Below are 18,091 nucleotides of genomic sequence, written 5' to 3'. Positions count from 1 at the left end.
AAACAAAATGAGGCTATATTGAGTCTGGTTGACCTACAGATCCAGAAAGAAGAGCAGGAGGGCATAGCAACCCACTGGGCACTGTGTAAGGGGGCTATGTCTGACAGCTGGTCAGGAATGAAAAATCTGTGCGTGAGAGAATGATTGGCAATCAGAAGATCAGAACACTCATCTCCTACACACAATTTGGATTTTAGGAGACAACATGGAAAAGAAGGTTATTTTTAAAGAATGGTAGACACCTCCTACATACAGTTTGGATTTGAGGAGACAACAGGGAAAAGAAAAGTTATTTTTAAAGGATGGGAGATTGAAAGGCACATAGGGGTTTGGAAAGACATTTTAATTTGTAGCTGACCTTTTGTCTTATCTTCTTATCAGATGCAGCAGTGAAAGGTGATATTAATCTTTCATCCTAGTAACTCCTGTCTGTTGTCACAAATTGTCTCTGAAAACAAGCCCAGGTTGTAGCTATCAGTGTAACTCTATAAATGGTACAGCAAACTAAATGGGTGTAACTAACATGTATTTGCTCTGCAGTGTGGACTACTAAACTTGTAGGTTTGAAACACGCCTAGCTGACTTTTCTGTAGGTGACACTATACTTCCCAATCAGCATCATCAAAAACATACAGCTGGTAAAAGGGTTGTGTGCAAGGCAAAATAACTGTTCTGCAGAGTCATATGGATGTCACTTTTCACCCAAATTACTTGGTGTCAGTGATGCCTCATGAAGATGTCAGCTGGGACAATAGCTCACACAGTATTTTAGCACTCTAATTTCCTCTTCTTATAGAACAGCAATAAATAAATTTGCCAAGGCAAGTTACTTAGGATTTTCAGAAGCATTTCTTATGTAGTGCTCAATCTGCGAATATGGAGTTTGGGAGAGGGTTTAACTACAGATTTTATTTACATTGGGGTATATATTGAACACTTCTCAAACCCTACCCTACACAATTGGCATATATAATTTATTCCTACATGTACTATACAAGGAACGAGCATAGCATAATATTCTTTCAAATACTGAAGGACTCAGTTCCAGTTGTGCCACTCACAAGGCAAGAGTGACAACAAAGTTCCACTGTAAGAGGCAAGAGATGAAAAGTACCATCATTAAAAATACATCATTAAAAATAAATCAAGAAAACTGAACTGGTCTAAACTTTTCTTTCTATGAATATACTGTGAGGGGAAAGAGGTTGCAGGCAGAAACATTGTAACCAGTGCCTTAATTCTGCCATAACATCTCCTTTCTATTTAGTGTATGCAAACAGCCTGCTACCACAATAGTCAGAAATTTGTAGACTGTGCAGTAGGAGCCGAGCTACTGAGGAACTGATGTACTACCCTTTCTGGGCAGTCTCCTCCTTTTGGAGTCTACAAGCAATAAATGCCACTATAACACGACTAACTAAAGTCTAAAGTATCCATGATTAATATCACATGCACACATGAGGGTAACCATGACATGGTCTGTGGACATCTCTCATTAGGTCAGTGTGTACCATTCCTGCTACACTAAACTTCTGTATGGTTTATCTTTGATAGTGGACAAAAGTGTCTGTTATCCTCACTGGTTATACTCCTTCAGGTTCACAAAATATCTTCTGCTTCTAGTCAATGTAATTCTTTAAGTATCCCAGTTTAAGCCCAGCCAGCATGTAAGAAAATAAAAGTAAAACCTGTGAGTTAAGAACAGTTTAATAACTGAAATAAAACAAAACTAATCTAATAACAATAACAATAAAATATAATTGCAGTGAAAAGGGAGACAACAAAAAGAGAGGGAGAGGAATAAACCCCATCTGCTGATCAATGCGCAGTCTGTCCCTAATCAGCCATCAGAAGCTCCAGCCAACTTTGCCCAGTTTATGTCCTGAGCATGACATTCCATGGTATGGAATGTCCCTTTGGCCAGTTCAGGTCAGCCGTCCTGGCCATTCTCCCTCACGGTTTCTTGTACACTTCATCACTGGCAGAGCCTGGGTGATGCCTTAGGATTTTAGTTTGTATATTTTTCATACATTTGTAATGCTGTAATTCTTTAGTGTATAGCTCTAAACTCCATATACAGTGCTAGCCACTGTCTTCAAATTTTGGTCAGACAAAACAATTCCTCTCTAGGTCTGGGAATCAAGGACATCTTACTGTCTCAGGCCTTGAGAAGTGCAAACAAAAGTGAGTTGGGGGGGAGCAAACTTGGGGTAAAATGAATGACTTCATTACCTAAAGCTCTAATTGTAAGATTAATCCCCAATATGCAAATGAACCAAACTTATAAAAGTGTGAAAACTCGTAACTAGTTGTCCATTTTGGATGTAGTCCCTGGCGAGGCTTCAGCCCGAAATGTACCTAAAGGCCCTTCAATAAATATACCCACTTTTTATTCCCTTGATTTTGTCTGGCCTCTGTTTTTAGGTAAGGCCAAAAAGGCATCAGGGAAACTGAAAAATCCTTGACTTGGGGTAAGCACTGCTTGGCAACAACCAAACATTGGTGTGTTATCAACATCATTCTCATACCGAATCCAAAACACAGCACCACAGCAGCTACCAGGAAACAAATTAACTCCATCTCAGCTGAAACCATGACATTATGTTGTCCTCTGGTTAGTATTTATGGGACTGGGAATGAACACATGATGCCGAGTCTCCTGTACTTTTATGATCTGTCTCAGTCCTACCTGGGTGGATAATCCATGAGGGATGAGGGAGACAGAGAACTGTAAAAAGAGAAAACCATCACAAGCCAATGCAGAGCCATTTTAAGTTAGGTTTAGGCCTTCAAAAATACTCCTTTCCAACCAAAGTAACGTCATATTTGAAGACATAGAATACATTTAATTTATGGCTCAATGAAGTCCCAATTAAAATGTTAATTCAATAAATGAAACTTCTTCATTGCCATTCTAACGACAGATTTTCCTAAATGCTTCTTTTAACTTCCATTTCTGTAGACATTATTTGAAGATGAACCAGTATGAAAAACAAAATGAAGAACCAAGATTTTTCCTTTCCTAACAAAAAATGAGTGAGAAAGGTCCAGGAAAGTTAGAAACACTCTGAAATTATGTCTAAACTGAGACACCTAGGTGCAGGTCTAGATGCCTGGCCTGGCTGTGTACTGAGGTTACATCATATGCCAATAGGTCTACCGGTGTATCTCCTTTCTGCACACTGTGCTGTCAGCAGGAAGACCAGAAAGGAACCACAATATATTCCAGACTCATCCTTGATATGGAGAAGCTGGAAATGTGACTCCAGGGCATGCTGAAACTCCTGCAAACTCTGTGATTTAGATGTGGCCTCAACTTATCCCACTGGAGGTTTCTTGATTTCTTTCCAGGTAAAATAGATGCCAGAAGTCAGTTGAGAAGGAGCCCTCTCCCCATGTGTAGGCAGGCACACTCACAAGAATAACTCCGCAGGATTGCATGGTGGCTGTCTCTGGTCAGGTCCTGCCAGCCCATTAAGCAACAGAGCTTCAGGACATAAATCAACTCAGCTACTGCAGGCACATTCCTACCCTGCTGCCTTCCAGAACAGCCCCCCCTCCACCCTGAAGGGGATGGCAGCCCATGGAAGGCCCATGACAGAACAAAAAACCGTGAGATGGAAGGAATAGCGGAGAGAAAACACTACATCCTAAGCATAGCTCTTTCCCCACGACACACTGCTCCTTTGTGAAGGGACTTAATGTAACTGGTGGTGATGGCAAGAGAGGATTCTGGAGTGGAGCAAGTTGAAAGGTGGCGGAGAGACTTCTTTTCCCTACATATCTTAATGTTTGTTTTTTCCTTCCTAAATTAGTTAATATATATCTATATCTGTATCTATCTATCTATATGCAATAAATTACATTGGATTTCCCCAAGCCAAGCTTGTTCCACCCACAATTGAAACTGGTAAGTGATCACCCTGTGTTTAGTTCAACCCATAGCCTTTCTCTTTCCTATTCTTCCTTTCTGCTGGCATCCCACTGAGTGAGTGGTTGGATGAGAGTTTGGCTGCTGGCTGGGGCCAACCCATTACATACAGCTGGGAATTTTGGACAATGCCTGCAAGCAAGATTTGGTTTTATGGGAGGAAAGGCAGGGGAGTGACTGATGAAAGCAAAAACTATACCTCAGTCCTACATTGCATTCCCACTTACACTCTAGTTTTGCACTAAACAAAATTACCACATATTAATATACAAGTAATCCAAGAGAAGCATCTGGCCTCTGGTTTTCATGATAAGATAAATAAAGGACTGTTACCTCAGCTATGCTATGAGACCTATGGACTCCCTCCCACTTAACCTGGGGAAAAATAGGTCATATATATAGTGCTATATAATTATTTGTTTAGATCACATTCAAATACAGAATTATGCCACTGAAGGTCAAAAGATTCCTGTATAAACAGTAATTGCTTCTATAAAACAGGTATAAAGTTGGTAATAGTCTTTGAAATGGCAAGATTCAGTGAATTCTGAAAGTTGACTTCAGTCAAAAAAAAAAAGAAGGCTATAAAGAAAGCATTTAATCACAAAATTATTAGGTTCTATTTTTTCTATTGTGACAAAAGCCAGACCGTAACTGTAGTTCCTAAAACCTCCTCCTCCCTTATTCTGAATTTCTGATCTAATAGATTAATCTCTTTTTCCTGCAATTAAGATAGAGCACAGCTGAGTGCACAGCAAGAGGGAATGAGGTAGGGTCCAGTGTTGTGCATCTCTGTGTGTTTTTATTTTTTATTCTTTCTGTTTCTCAGAGGTTCATAAGCTTTGCCAGATGGCCTTTATCCTCTATTTTTCCTCTTTACACACTTACCATAGGACAATCAGAGAATACTCCTGGAGCTAAGACATGCCACAAAAAGTCATGCACTACTGAACCCATGATAACTGCAACCCAGCCAGAGGGCTATAAAGTAAAGAAATAGAGTGGAGGTGTTGGCATAAATAGGTGAGGAACAAGAGCCCTCCCAAATGCATTTAAGGATTATTTGGAATACATTTGAAGATGGCCTTGGAGATATCATTCAGAAGGTCACATATCTCTCATTAATCCACTGTCATATCCAACTGCCTCGTGTGCAAACAGATGAATTCAGCCCCAAAGCTTCCTGAAGCAAGAAGACAAGGACAGAGGAAAAGAAAGAGTGAAAGAGAAGGAAGGAAAAGAAAGAGGAAAGAGAAGAGAGAAAGAAAGGAAAGAAAGGGAAAAGGAAAGGAAAGGAAAGGAAAGGAAAGGAAAGGAAGGAAAGGAAAGGAAAGGAAAGGAAAGGAAAGGAAAAGGAAAGGAAAGGAAAGGAAAGGAAAGGAAAGGAAAGGAAAGGAAAGGAAAGGAAAGGAAAGGAAAGGAAAGGAAAGGAAAGGAAAGGAAAGGAAAGGAAAGGAAAGGAAAGGAAAGGAAAGGAAAGGAAAGGAAAGGAAAGGAAAGGAAAGGAAAGGAAAGGAAAGGAAAGGAAAGGAAAGGAAAGGAAAGGAAAGGAAAGGAAAGGAAAGGAAAGGAAAGGAAAGGAAAGGAAAGGAAAGGAAAGGAAAGATGCAATCTCATCACACCTGCAGTACTTAGTTGATTTGCTACCTGAAGTTCAGGAAGGTACCCCACGTGGTTTCTGTAGAGTGGACTCAGATTTCTACTTCCCCTTGTAGGTGAAAGGTACCCACCCTACTACACACTACACACCCTTGTGTGTATGCAGACTGGATATACCCTTACCTGCTAAATAACTCAAAATAAACGAGGAGACTAACTCTTATGTGCATTTATAAATGTGTGGGAAAGTGCTGGTATTTACTTCTCTGGATTTCATGGGTGGAATGGCTTTCTCCAGTCCCATATTCCACAAGTCTTTTTTTCATCTCAGAAATTACACTGGCTTCTGCCCTGCTACTGACATGACAGTTTTGGGGATAGAGTTTTAATTTTTGATAAATAATAGAATAGCTTTATCTGGTCCAGTGCTTTTTTATTTTAATTAAGCTAATTCATATCTAGGCCTCAGAGGGCGCATAGAGCTTCTATTAACCAATATCAGCATCTCAGAAGTACTTCAGACTATATATAGAGCCTGTAAATGCTTCAAGTCCTCAAAGATATACTGAGTACATTTAGTACCATTTTCTGGAAATAATTAGCTCTTATTTAGAAGTCTGACATACTTCCCAGCCTTCAGAAAACACAAAAGTTTGTTACATAACTTTGAAGTCTTTCTTCTAAAATATGTAAATAGCATGTAAAGAGCAACTAAACTACAAACTGCATAAATCAGCTAATTTTAAATATAATCAGCACACTCTGTGCAAGAAATATGTCATAATGAAGCACAGTTAAGAAATGAGATTCAGTCTGGAAATTTTATGTGAGCCTTTTAGATTAAAAATAATTCTACTCACAAATGAGAAATAAAATGCATACTCTGTATACCAGGAATCAAACCTGAGCATGAACGGGGGGTATGTGACATTTCCATCTTCATCAAGAGGGATTCTGTCAAGTAGCAGCTCAAACTCTTCATCAGTAATCTCCACACCAAACCTGAAACAAACAGGAGTTAGCAGCACTTGCTGGCGGAGTTCACATTTGGGTCAACAGTACCCACAATATCCTGAGCATATGGCTGCCATTAACTCTTTGTTACTGCTTCGGCCCTCAAGATCAAGAGCACCACGTGAATATCAGAGGTTAATCAGGGTTTTGATCGCTTCAGCTTTCTCAAAGAAAGAAATTCTACCCTAGAATCCCAGCATTGGTGGGGCACAGAAATAGAAATACTAGCATATTGAACTGTGTGCAATTGTCTTCTATAAAAACTTATTCATTACACTAAAACACTGGTACTGCTTTAACTAGTTAGCTCTGAAAGGCTTTTCATTTGGACTGTTTAGCATGAAAGAAAATGTAGAGAAAAACTGTCTTTTTGGGAAACAGCTTCTTAGTGCTTTTGGAAAGCATTTCATAATGGCATTAAAGACATTTTGCATACAAATATTTAAAAGTGGCGGTGTTTATTCATCAGCAAGAAAGTGTTTTCACTTCTTCAGAACGATCAAAACATAATCCTTGAAATACTGACATAAACAGGAATGACTTAAGCAATAATAAAGAACAAGGCGTTCATTCATCATTTTGCAAAGCTGATAAACTCAGCTGACTTTTGGAGGCATATATTTTCTTTTTGACAAGGCAATTGAAATGTATACAAAATAAAGTATTTATTTGTTATTTTAGTTTCATCAGCATGCTTTCCCATTTTACGTAACTCAAAAAATTTTCCTGTGAGAGTGTAATTTGTCCTTAACTCCTTTTGGGGATTTCTGATTCAGAAGCTTGGGGCATGGAGAACAGTTTATTCTGTAGAATCCTTTACTCTGCTTTATTTCTGAGGCAGTCTGCTGAGGAGGGCAGCTACAACTGCTTTTGCATTTACCCTCAGCTGAAAGTATCTTGTTTTACTAGCTTTCAACTTCACTTATCTACACTCACTTATCATTTAGAGACGTGCATTTAGAAAAGCTTTAGTTCAGTCAACACATATAAACCCACACATGAAATAATAAAAATAATGCACACCTGCAGCATTTTTTACCTGTTGAAGAACATAAAACCTAACTTGATCAGGGAGTGTCAGTGAGAACAATTTTCCAAGAATCCATAACTATTTAGGAGTTACACACTGATGCACAGGTCATTTGAAGACCAGCTATTTGCACGTGTAATCAGTGGGCAAAATTACTTGGGAATCTATGTTAAAAACCAAAAAGGTAAATTGGCTGACTTCTAACTCTGAAACTAGAACAGATAGATTGTTTAGCCATTCTATTACTTCTCAGTGTGTAACCATAGTCACAAAGAAAGCTAAAAAGGTTCCACATATAGTAATGAGATCCATGGAAGAAAAAGTATAGCACTTACTGCAACATTTAAAGAAAATGCCTTTTCATATTCATCATTAGTGTCTTCAAAAAGGAAGGGGAGCAACAAAGCCACAAACTGTTCAAAAAGCAAAATGAAGCTCTTTGAACAGTGCTCTGGATTTAATGACAAAGAATTGCTGTGATCTAAAAAATGGGAAGAAGAAGAGGAACATAGGCTTATAAGATTTGAAGTTTATCTTAATGTTTATCACCCAACTTGTCATCTCTTTGAGTAAGACTAAATAATTACCGAAGGGAGGCCCTACTTCTCTCACAACGTCATTTGCCTCAGAACAACAATTTTTGTAAAGCATAGAAGTAGACAGAAATTCACACACCGATGATTTAGCACCTCTAGTTGCAAAGAATCTTTCAGTCATTAATTAGGTCCAGGTGCTGGCTTATATTACTTATTTCCTCTCCATAGCAAAAGATAGGTCCTCTTATATAAGTTCCAATTCAAGCCTAAGAAAAAACTCACAAAAATTGTGATTTTTTTTTTTTTTTAGCAAAAGAGATTTTTGATGCAAAATGAGAGAAAAATCTTCACTCTTGGTAACAAAATGGAAAAAACCCCCAAACAACAGCATGCCTTAACAGGCAAAGGAGTAAGGATTTTCTTGGTGTTCATCTGACCATGATATGTTACTGAGAATATTTCTTATTCCATAGATTCAGTATAGCTCTGATAGCTGCTCATTTAATTTCACTTAAGGAAATAATAATGATAATTCATAATTAGCTGGTAGCCTGAACCAGAGGCTCTCTAACCTGGAGTGAACCAGGCCATTGAAGCAATCACAAGGGCTTCTGGTCAGACTGCTTTTGTAAGAAGAATGTGTCAAACTGCTCTCCATATCCAGCCAGATTAGGAGATCACAAAATAAAAGGTTTATCTATGTTTAATGCTCAGGAAAGTTATGAGTAAAATAACTTAAATGAAAAAATAAAATGAACAGTAAATTGCCAGTATGGATATAAACTATCTCTTTCCTGTAAATAATTTCCCATTCCCAGCATTAGCCTGTAACTGTGATCTGTAATACCCAATCAGGACAACTGATCTCTGAAAACCCAGACATACACTTGACAGTGTACAATGAATACATTTTACGTGCAAAATACCACAATCATTTAAAAAGCTAAATAAATAATGTCATTTCTATAAGGAGGGTGGGTCAGAATCGTGTTCTCTTCAACACTTTGCTGTTCATTAGCCTTTAAACAGTTATAACTGAAGCATTGCTACTGACACACAACCCATCCCTGAACATGGCTGGGGAAAACAGCAGGCTGGAAAGCACCCAGTGATTTCCGGGTGCCACAGTCCCTCTGATGAGATGTCAGAAGTCATTTCAGTGTTGAAAGTCCCCAAGCTTCCCAAATGCATCCAGGAGACAGAAGCTGATCCTGAAGGTGTGATCTGAAAGCATATCTGTATATATTTACTTTTTAGGGTGGTCAATCCCACCGATATAGGAGAGGAATCAATGCACAGTCCTTGAGGGTTTCCTCTCCCTGCCATATATTGTGTCTGCATGGTCAGAAAATTCATAGACTGGCCTAAGGGAGTAAAGCTGGGGGAAGGGAGGAACAAGGCTGCAACAACTTTGCATACTGACATTTTCTCCATTATTAAAATTCCAAAGACCTATTTTACATTACTGATCTCAGGATTTCTGGAAACATGCTGTGACTACATTACATCCATCGTGCTCACTGGTGTGGAAACAGAAAAAGCATTGAATGAAGAGAGTGTATGGCCGATACCATTTGTTATCCCAAACACTGATATTATACCTCTCATTCTGAACTTCCCCTCAAGCTTTACAAACACTTCCACGATGTACAAAAGCAGTAAACAGGAGAATCAAGTGTTCCAGCACACAAATGCAGCCACCTGAAACTAAGCAATGATTTAATCAAACAACAACAGCATACAACAGACGAATCACTGGGTTCTCCGGGGCACATTTTCAAAGGCAGGTGCAATGGGCAGGGTTTGAGAAAAAGATATCTATTAACTGGAGGGCTAAGCCTATTTAGACAGAAGCTGATGCAAAACACAAGGGACTGGTTAACAGTGAGGTTGAGAGAAAATGCTTTGGCAAGAAGCCCAGAACCCTGGCAAAGAGAACACCTGCAAAAAGTCACGTGGTTTATCATACCAATACCTACATTTGCACATGCAAACTAAGAAAATGTTATTTCCATTTTATCTCATGTTTAATATCAGCAATATCCCCAAATAGAAGTTCTTACCTCTCATATCTTTTACATCCAAGAGACAGAGTAAATTAAAGTAAATTGGGAAATTCAGCAAATGTTTCAGTCAGTTACTGAAGCATCTTTTAATCATCTATAAAGACACTACTACTGAGTACCTATGCAAGAGCATGTTTATAAAAAGTCATTATTGGAAAAAAGAAGATGCAAGAACACATCCTCTGCAAGAAAGAAATTGAGAAGAAGCACAAAAAGCAGAGATGAAGAACTTAATGGGTGTCAAGACTAGCATGCTACAGGAGCAGGGATGGCAAGGCAAATACGACGGCAGAACATGTCAGAGGGATAAGCAGTCTAAAATTCTGATAGGCATTTGAAACAAGAATGAGGCATTTATACTGATCTGATTGTAAGAAGAAGTAAGTGGGAGGAATTTTCAAACAGGGCATGATATACCCAGAAAGATAAGCTAAGGGGATTATTCCAGCAGTGTGACCTCAGATCTGTCCCAGGAACAAGGGCAAGGCAGAGATACTTGCAGTTGTTGAGAAACTGCAGGCAGTTGTGGGGTGCACAACTCTACAGTTCCCATGTGCAAACCTGTGCATAGAAACCATGATTTCTGCTGGCAGACAGAGCATGAATTAACTGCATGGTGCATTTGCTTACAAAAAACACAGCCTCTGTCAGCACCTCTTGTGCATTTTCTAAGGGATCACTAGGTATTTTGCCTGTGAAAGCAACATTAACAAATCAGTGTCACAAAGGAACCAGAAGCAAGGTCTCTCATCTGGCAGTGTTTGAGGAATCAGCAACAACTATTTGGCCAGGTACTTAAACATTTATGAAAGCAATTTTAACAATGGACTTAAAAAATCTGAAATTATATTAAAATTTATTGGCACAAATCACCTGTTCCACTTCCCTCCAGAAAACCTTCCTTTTTCCCTCCTCTCATGACACAAACACTGAAAGTATTGGTGCATCCTTATCTGTGGTGTTGGATGTCTATTTGGCACTTCAATCCTCTCACAGATCTCAAGGAAAACACCAAATGTAACTCAGTAGTCTTTACCTGTCAGGCAACTTTCTTGAAGGGGAGACACCTAATGTGTAAAAACTAGGCTTGGAAAGCTGAACCACTGCAGTCTCTGAGTAAAACACCAGCTGAGAAAACTGACATACAAGATTTAGAGGCAGGGAAAGGAAAACTAAACAGCTTGTTAATAATTCTTTGCCTTTATGGTTTGTAATGCTTCAAATAACCCAGCTACTGCAATTCAGCTCCAAATCATCATTAGTTCATGATACTGCAACAGTATCATTCTTGCAGGACATTTTTCCAACTAATTCCCAACGTTTAACATTAAACAGGCCCCTCCATTCTTGGCATTTATACTGACATGCTAGAATGTTGTTTCAGAGAAACATGCTTAATTCAAAAGCCAGGTCCTTCAGCCACTTAGGCAAGCAGCAGAACAACACAAATGTTTTCCCATTTAATCACAACTCCTCCATCAAAGCATCGGCCAGGATGGTGCACACTTCAGCAGCAAAGTACAGCTTAACCTAGTGCTCCAGACAACGTGGTGCTCTTACAGCCACATTTTATCCTGCCACTCAGACTCGGCTGGCTGGTAGGCAACAATCTGCCAGGCTGATTGGATCATGCCACAGGCTATTCACAGCCTCATCTCCTAACTGGAGTGAGATACTTAAATGCCTTCCAAAATTTGGCCCAAAAGTCTCTCATTATTTAAATACAACCAAAGCAATAAAAATTTGTTCCATGGAAGCAGTGTGAAAAGGAAATGTAGCACCAGCAGTATCTGGCTCCCTTTTGTTTCCCTATAAAAACTAGAGAGGTCAAAGATTTCAGTAAGCACACAACAGCACCAGGGTGCTGATGGGAGGGGACAGAGCTTGGCAAGGGGGCTAACACAGACCACAATGTGTTAGGCTCTGGATCACTAGTAAGCCAAGATCCTCAGTCTCACTATCACTGCAACTCTCTTATCCACCCTGTCAGTAACACCTCAAAGAAAAGGCTCTCATGTTGCTAATGTAAAAAACCAAAAAGCAAAGAGAAAATACTCCCTGTTATAATCCCCACATACATTGTGAGAAACTGTAAGCAAGTCTATATCCTACCAAATTGGCTATTATTAAGAGCCAGCAATGCAGCATGTGGCGTGAGTACAGTATTTTGTTGAATTCTCCAATGTATTGTGTGTGCTTCCCTCCTGTATCTTGGATTCTTCTACTCCTTATAAGCATTAACCAGGTTGCTCAGCATGTCTAGATGACTTTCTGTCATCCTCAACACCTGTGCCCTTCACAAACTGATAGATTTTATAGTTACTGACTTCTGCCTGCCATAGAAGAGACAAGGGAGGCATTGTCCAATGTCACACAACTGTAGTAAATAAAACCTGGTGTCATGAACTCTCATGCTGTGCATCTTAAACCATCCCTTAATATAACACTTTTCTACCCTTACCAAAGGAATCCCCCACATCCAGGTCCATGTGTCTTCTCCTCAGTCAAAGCTATTTCAACACCATATGTTTTTTGTGTTACTGTAAAAGTCACACTTAGTGGAGGCTTAAGCAAAGTATTAGTTAAAAGGCTGCAAGCTGCCACCACCTGTCTATACTAAATGTGCCACAGCAGCATCTCCCTTGCTGCTGAGTTAGTAGTAGTGATGCCTTAGGTTTTAGCTTTCATATTTTCCAGATTCTGTACTGCATTAGTATATAACTCTGAATTTCATATAAAGTGTTAGCAAGTTCTCTTTAAAAGGTAGTTAGACAAAACAACCCTTTTCCAGCTGGAGAACCAAGGACATCGTTGCAGCTTCAGGCCCAAAAAATATAAAGAACAGCAAATTGAGGAGAGCGGTCTGGGAGGATGGGACTTCACAACCTGAAGCTATAATTGGACAATTAACCCCAATATGTAAATGGACCAAAACTTTAAAAAGTGTGAAAACTCATGACCTGTCACCCATCTTGGGTGTAGCCACGGCTGGGCTCTTGTACTGCCCAAGGTGTATCCTTTGAAGGCCTATTTAATAAATGGCTATTTTATTCCTTTAACACTGTCTAGCCTCTGTCCTAGGTAGCCTCTCAAGGCATCAGTAGAAACAACAGGAAGTGGGAGAAAACTAACATGGAAAAAAGTAATTGTGCTAGACTATGAAATACCTTTCCACAGTAAACCAGACATCCACAACAGCATTGTAAGGATCTGCTGTTTCTCCAAGTATTTCTTATCAGTTATGGCAAGTACAAGACCTTTCCATCTCCTTACCATTGCTTCAACAGCAGGTAAAAAGTGGAAAAATATCTTGAGAGGCCTCATGGAGATTCCACCAGAACATCTGATAAAGCATTATCAGAGTTATCTTTCTTTGGGTGCTAAGCTCAGAGATGGTGTCACAAGCTGGGACACCATACAGGACTATAAAGCATGGGTGAAAAATCCAGGCTGAGTAACAGGCTACCAGACAAAATAAAGTATTATTACTCACTGAAATGGACTTCTTTCAGAGGTAGATTCCTGATCCAAGAACTGCAGTGTTTGGTACCTGGGGGGTACAAAATTTGCCATTTCCCAGCTCTGAAGTTTGAACAGATGGAGATGCTACAGCAGATTTCTGAAGTGAAATGTAGATGCAGCAAAAGGATGGCATTCAGACAGTGCAGGTGGCAAAAGAGAGTTTTTATTATTAAAAAACCAAACCAAACCAAACAACAACAAAAAAAGAGTGATATTTAAAAGAAGAAGAGCTTTTCACCCACACAGTATATTTTCTCTCAAAAAGGGCTTTAAAAATGTCCCAGATAACTTGGAGGCGTTTTTGCTACAGCAAGCCAGAAATCTTACATTATACAGAATAAAGCAGTTGCTATTCCATTCATTGTAACTGAGGCTGCCTGGGCAATTCCACCAGGCACCTCTCAGCAAGAAGCAGTGCACCAGCTGCAGCTTTGCCAGCACCGCCTGCTCTCCTCACAGCTGGGATCTGCACACTGCAGCTGCTCCCCTGTGCCCACAAGCCCGCTAAAAATATAGCATCTCCCACTGGAGCACATGAGATACTTCGTGTCTGATACCCTGGAAAAACACATGTTCAACTCCAGTTCAGATATGATTGGAAGCCCACCACTTAGGTCACCCTGCTCTGAATCCATCCCTGGATGCAGATAAGACAGATAAAAAGGCTAAGTCTAAGCCTAGTAGTGTGTGAATAGTGTATGTGCACTGCAGGCAGCCTCAAAAGAGAAATACTCTTGTGTAACAGACTAGGAATATTTTTTTTCCTGTGAAAACAGATGTAGATTGCTCTCAAACTGAATGTGGGCAAAACTTGGCAAAAAAATTCCTGTACTTTGTTATAGCCAAAGGATCCAAGTCATGATTCAACAGGCTTCAGAAGTATCATTTGTAACAAAGCTTAGCCAGTGGCAAGTACTACAAGTAGCTTCTGAAAATGTGATTTAAAAATTGCACAATATGTCACACCATACACCACTTGAAAATATCTTTTGCACAAGCTGAAGTGTCCTGTCTGAAACAGCTTTTCACAAAATATTTGTTTCCCTGAACTTACACTTTTAGATTTGTCAACCACATTTCTTTTATAACTTAACTAATTTAATTTTTTTTCACTTTTTAAAAAATACAGTATTAAAAATATTCCAGAAAAAGAAAAATCAATTTCAAACACCACAAAATATAAACTTGAAAATGCTGTCATTTTTGTTAAATAGTTTACTTAGTTTTGAGGAACGTTGTTAATAGGATCATATACCCTGATAAAGTCAACGTTAACTTGTCATTATACTTATTAAATGGGTCAACTAATTTTAAAATCAGCTATTTATTAAGTAAAAGGATAAAAGTTCAAAATTTTTAGAATTTCCCTACAAGTTTTCTAGATGTGTTAGTAAAAAAGCGTAATTCTACAAAAAGCATGACAAAGCACCCAGTTTGGTATATCTTTTACCTTCACCCCTCATTAGCTCACAGACTTGGTGATGTGGACCTGATCTTAGTGTTGTCATTTCAATTTAGCAATGTTTAGGGCTCCATTTCAGAATAGATGTGTGTTACACAACTTCCCCAGATATAGATTTATATTTGGCATAGTAAATGTGTACAAATTCCTCATCTTAATATTCTGAATACTCTAATAATTCCACTGTAAACATAAGTATCCCTATGGTTTCTTAGCACTATTACACAAGTTTCATTCAGTTGAGTTTATTAGAAGATCTAATCCAAGATGAAATTGGCGTGAAAAAGTGAAAACTAAAGCCCTTAACTTTTCTAAATGCTAACTGGATCCTCCACCTGCAGCAAACTGTCAATCTAAACTATTTAAAGCCAGAATCCAAGGTCACAACTTGGGCTAGTCTTCTCTTTCGAATTCACTTCAAGGACTCAGCACTTCAGAACTTGGCACAGTAAAACTAGCACGTGCACAAGAGGCAGAGATTTCTCCAACACATTCACTAACATATGGTTTAATTGTGGTTAAATCACAGTTTTCTTTATTATTTTATTGTGTCAAGCTTGGCAGAATTCAATCAAGGTCTTTATTTTAGCGGGGAAAATTTTAAAATACATGTTAGTGCTGTCAAAGGGCCATAACATAACTAGGATTTTCTCCAGAGCTGCAGGCACTCCTCACTCCAGCAAAACTCTCGATAATCTCAGAGGTTATGACACTGAGAGCAAATTAGTGTCCAACACAGTCTAGTGCTTCCTTTATCCAAAGGGCACCCTGCCATCTAGTGGCCAGGACATTCCAAAAACACCACCGCTTTTTCAGCAGAGGAACTTTAATACAGAAACCCTGCCACATACGTTGTACATGTTTCAGATTCAAAGGAAAAAAAAAAAGTTGAAAAACATGGTAATACTCCATATGTATTCTAATGACCTGTGTAGAGATCCCCTAAGAAAAACCACACTAAGTTAAACATCAATGTCCTCTGTCTATCTTGCACTGGCACACATAATGTATGAATGACTTTTATATCTAGTTCTATACCATACATTAAATGGTACATTTCTTTTTCTAGTTAACTGCTAATGAGAGATCCATGTGTCACAGAGTCAGAGAACCAAGTCATTGGATCCTTTTTTGCATGTATAGTTTTCTCTAGCTAAATGCTCTAAAGCTGAAGTAGGAGCTACAGACCACATGGTGATAGCAGACATTTAGAAGGAGCAAAGTGGAGGTGGGGGACATTAATTAGGGGTATATAAGAATGAAGAAGTACAACCACTGTGTAACAGTCACCCAGCTATGTCACAAACTGACATGTCTATTCCAGAAAGGTCACTTCTGTCACTTTTCCCAGCTCCCTGCCTACGTAACAGCTTTGACTCACTATTGAGGATGTGCTGAAAACTCAGTTTCTGTAAGACTACACGATTGCTAGTGCTGACATGAGAGGAGATGGGAAACATATGATGGAAAGGGAGAAAGAGTTGAGCTGTCATTGAGTCATCAGGATCCTTACACCATCCATGAAACTATCCTGATCTACTATGAATTAGTCTAAAGAAGCTGTGTTCTACTAGGTCTGGCTGGAATTTAACTTCATGAAAGCCCACATGTGTTTTGGATTTGTACTAAGATAGTGTTGTTGATAACACACCAGTCTTGGCTATTGCTAAACAGTGCTTGCACAGCACAGCATTAAGGCTTTCTCTTTTTCTCATGCTGACTCCCTCCAGTGAATAGTCTGGGGAGGGCAGGCACAGGAATCATAAAACAGTTTGGGTTGGAAGAGGCTTAAAGATCATCCAGTTCCAACCTTGGTGGCATGGGCAGGGACACCTGCCACAAAACTAGATTGCTTAAAGCCCCACCCAACTTGGCCTTGAACACTGCCAGGGATGGGGAATCCACAATTTCCCTGGGCAACTTCTGCCAGTGCCTCACCACCCTCACAGTAAAGAATTTCTTACTAATACCTAATGTAAACCTGCCCTCTTTCAATTTAAACCTATTACATCTTGTCTTTTCAAGAAGATGGTGCCAGAACAGCTGACTCAAATTGGCCAAAGGAGTATTCCATACCATATAATATCATGCTCAGCATTAAAAATTGGGTGTGGGGTTGTCTCCCAAGGTAGCCATTGCAGCTGTTTCTCAGAGACAGCTTGTGGAAGGTGGTGAATGATTGGCTTTGCATCCCTTTGCATTTTTTCTTTCATTTATTAAAAACCTTACTTGAACTCAAGGGTTTTACAGCTTTTGTCCTTCCTATTCTCTTCCCTATCCTGCCTGGGAATGACTGAGTGGCTGTGTGGATATTTAGATGCTGGCCAAGGCCAACCCAGCACATCCATCCAAGTAGCTTATCATAGCAGATACCAGAGAGACATTTCAGAACAGACAGTCCAATGCCACCCTTTCGCTCCACTGATAATGCAACAATGTACAGAAAAGGCACCTCCAAGACAAGCAGGCCTTTAAATATACTCAAAGGAAAAGTGAGGTACAAGGAAGCAATGAAGAATTATAGTTACTGGTGACAACCAATACAGCTGTTATTTCCTTGTTGAAAATGGACTGCAGGAAGTGCAGCAGAGCCTCCTGTTCCCAGCCTGGAATAAGCAGTGCAAGAAAAGGAATCTATTTGCAGAGGTGAACACAGAAGAAAGGTCTCTGTGTGAACACCAGTTTCTAAGCTGTTTGACAGGATAGCTTCACATCCTCCACAATCTTGAAGTCTTCAGTTATATCTGTGATAGCAGGAAGTGCATCTCTTGCAATCATCATCTGCTACTTTCCACTCAGAATGACTCTCCTCTGTTCAGGTCAACACCCAGAAATATCCACTAGTGAAATAGCTAAAGAATCTCAGACACTTGGTGTGAGCCATCCACAGGCATACCTTGGCTATAAAAACCAGAAGATGGGTGCAGCTGG

The sequence above is a fragment of the Prinia subflava genome, chromosome 7, assembly GCF_021018805.1.
Source record: "Prinia subflava isolate CZ2003 ecotype Zambia chromosome 7, Cam_Psub_1.2, whole genome shotgun sequence".
In the NCBI taxonomy this organism is placed as follows: Eukaryota; Metazoa; Chordata; class Aves; order Passeriformes; family Cisticolidae; genus Prinia; species Prinia subflava.
This window is presented reverse-complemented; position numbering follows the sequence as displayed.